Source organism: Bemisia tabaci, chromosome 10, assembly GCF_918797505.1.
Source record: "Bemisia tabaci chromosome 10, PGI_BMITA_v3".
Lineage (NCBI taxonomy): Eukaryota > Metazoa > Arthropoda > Insecta > Hemiptera > Aleyrodidae > Bemisia > Bemisia tabaci.
The window spans coordinates 2,196,361-2,200,094 of NC_092802.1; positions in this window are offsets into that span (position 1 = coordinate 2,196,361).

The following is a 3,734-nucleotide window of genomic DNA, read 5'->3' on the forward strand; positions in this document are numbered from 1 at the left end:
TTAATGAAATGTCAAAATATCCCTATGTTTTTTCGTGTCAAAATTCCATCCGATACCGATTTTCGTGCAAATCCATCGACAAAAAAAAAAAAAAAAAAAAAAAAAAAAACCGGTGTCAATTTTCGGTCATTTTGAACTTCAACCGGCCGCCATTGATAAACAGTTTGAGGTATTGACTTCAGGTTTGCGAGAATTTTTTTTAATGTTCTTTTGAGCAACTGTCACAAGGGGGAAGGGGGAGTCTTCCTATTTGGAGAAAAAGTAGTTGGGGTCCGTTGCCTCCCCCAAGGAGGCCCCCTTGAAAACTTTAGGGAAGCCAAAAATCAACTCCCTTTGACCTAAGAACATCTCCCGAGTTTCACATCTTTATCTCAATTTGGCGAAAAGTTAAAGGGGGTGGAAGAGACTTTTGGATCACCCTGTACACTTATTTGTCGTATTGAGTATTAGACTGAAGGCAAAACTTCGGTGGATGATTACCTGCATTTTTCATATTTACAAAAATAAAACTCAGGCACTAGATAGCGCTTCCAAAACATTAAAAGTCCTTTCGATTACGGATGTTTTCTATCTCAAAGGTCATGAACACTGCAAAAAGCCTCACGAAGTTTTTTGAGTCCGTTCTTCCGAGAATTCAAAAGACAGGCTCCTTCAAAGTTCCACCCCTAAAAGTTGTCCTCTAACTGCCCATCTGAGTTGTTGAGGAAAATCGGACAGTCCGCTTACTACAAGGGAGAGGGGGGGGGAGGTGGCTAGTTTTAGACTCAAAAGCAAGCTTCTGACGTCAAAAAAGTCGCAAAAATACCTGGCATCTCAATTTGGCGTCGAAAGCTATCGGTCGCGTAACGAGTAAAGCCATGTTAATCTCCTTCTCAACCAAGTTCCAAAGAATTGAGCACGCTTAACCCCCATATCCGTGGCTCCTGGTCGTATGAACGTATTATTTTGCCAACTTTTTATCGGTAAAATGTTCATCCTTATTAAAATTCATAAATATTCTTCTTTGAAATTTTCAGACACTTTTAATGAACCGAGGGTAAAGCTCTGTGAAAAAATCAAAGAAAACATTTCAAAACACACTAGACAATGCTGCAAAAAATTTAGACACGTAGATCAAAGTTCATACACCGTAGAATGAATAACGACCATTGGCCCAACTTACCCTCTTTTCATGTTGTGAGAGGAATTTTTCAACATTTTCGGTTGTGTGCCCTTTTTCCGGAAATGGACCGGCGGTCATGGGTTTTGGCTTTTACGGCTAGACTTTTGAGATCTGAATAAGTTTCTAAACAAAAATAAAGTTTATTCATCTCTTCTGTATAGTAAATTTTTCTTTTTAGTTAAGCTGAAACTCGGGGTACGTGTACATTAGGATAGGTACGAAGAATCCATTTCTGTAATTTCCGAAAAAGGGGCGTATACGCGTAAGTGCCCTTTTGCTGGAAAGCCCCTTGATTGCGCGTGGTTTTAATGATAAATAAGAAGTTTTGAATGACATGGTAAACGTCCTGACACACGGAACGGCGAGATATGGTATAAATCACTTATTGCAATATTTGTAAAGCTGAATATAAAGTGTTAACCTTGCGCCAGGTTGGTTCAAGTGCAAAAAGTTCATTGAAATCCATACCCCACGCCGCTCAGAGGTCTCGAAATTCGGAAGTTGGAAAATGCTCAAAAATGACGACTGCTCCCATGAGATTGTATATAAGGTGACTTAACATCAATGGACCACTAGACAAGGTACGATTTTAAGCATTCTGATACATGTTTCCTAACCAGAATTGTACGTAGAGCACGATTCGCGCAACGAAAACTAATGAAACAAACTCCAAACGAAGATATTAAAGTTTTTATTTCACATCGGTCACGAGGAATTTCAACTGCCCGCTCACAAGAAACTCAAAGCTCTACGTGAGTCAAATCACGCACTTCAACGGTTTCAACAAGCTCCTCCATCGAGTAATGTTCATTTCTCACCATGTGTTGTTCAAACTATAAGCAATTCGCTGCAGCTGAGCTAAAGCGTCAAGATTGAGGTTGCCGGATTTTTATATCGCAGACACTGTCATGATAACGTTTAGCGCGCGATGTGAATCACGTAGAGCATTGAGTTTTCATAAGCGGGTGGTTTGAATTCACGCATCAAGAATCATTAAATATCTTCGGCAGGAGTTGATTTCGGTAATTTTCGTTGTGCGCGTCGTATTCTACGTGAAATTTTAACTAAGAAACATGTATCAGAATGCTGAAATTCGTACCTTGTCTAGTGGTCCATTCTCCATGACATGTTATTTTATATCTTTGGGTAATTTTGGCAGCAGCAAAGGGTTGAATGTAGTTCTCAGTGGGTCAGAACAACCATTGTGCAGTATTTTCTGAAATTTGTTGAGACAGACATGTGTGCCTCCTTGACCTCGTAAAACCTATTTTGAGTTTAGAAGGAAGTCGGAATGCGATCATTTTGCCACGAGCGACATAACACCGGCTGCGACCACACGCCCCCCCCCCCTCCGGTATTAGGGGCATGGAATTACGTTGTAATATTTGCTTAGTCGTGCAATTCTATAAATTACACCTGAACGAATTCGACTCCGTCATTCAGTATTTGTCAGCGCTATTTTTTGGTCATAAGTTATACAGAAATGAGAATGTTCCAGGCTTTTGCACTCTCTCTGATCCTTGTAAGTAATGCACTGTGAAACGTACTAGGGTGATTTCACGATAACAGGAATAGCTAAAATGTGCAGCACCTTAAAAATAAAAATGCACCAATTTTACTTAAATTTCATCACATCATTTTAAAGGTATTAAACTTCATTTTTCCAGCTTTGGCACGAACTATTTCGATTCAGTAAAGTTATAGTAATTGACAAACGAGCCATTGAATCAAAGGTATCAGCTCCTCCTGTGGAACTGCTGGGTAAAAATCACTGGTTTTCATAAAAAGTAAAGTTTTCAGTGTAGAAAAAGCCGACTTATTAGTGATGGTTTGATCCAGAAGACTTCAGCGAACAATTTGATGACAGTTTTGAAACTCCTGGTTTCCTCTAGCGCGATAAACAGTGGACTTAATACAACTGCGAAAATACGTTGCCAAAGGCAGTGACATTATTTCTAATGACTTTTCTCGTTTCATAATAAACATTTCAGTTCAAAATGGCGATTTTCTTGAACAGTTGAGTCTCTTTTCGGCAAATATTACGATTATCATCAATTATTACGGTAAATATCATGATTATTTCCGTAAAATACATTGAGTCAACTTGGAAGATCCGCATTTTCCAGATTCTAGGGGGGCTAAAAGAGGTCTTCATCGATACCCCTCCTTTGTTTTCCCTAACCTTTTTATTTCACCACAAGCGAGGAGGTTTTCTCTAATTACTCTTCAAGGAAGAAAAAAATTAGTGTGAAGGGCCGTTCAGCTGAATTTTTTTGAATTTTCCTCTCAAAACTCGACAAATTTCTTTTTTTTTAATTTTTATAAAATTCCTCATCAAAAATCAGAAGAAAGTCAAAAGAATCAAACAAAAATATTTTTTTTAAAATCCATCTAGTAGAACTTGAAAGAGGTGTACCTTTGCCTTTGCATCAGCAAGTTTTGCATTGTGAAGATAGGAAATCATGACTATTACATTACTTTCATAATGGCAATATGCAATTTACAGGCAAAATAAGTTTCAGTTAGACGTGAAAAAGGAGATTAATTTCCGAATTGACAACTTTTAACACGC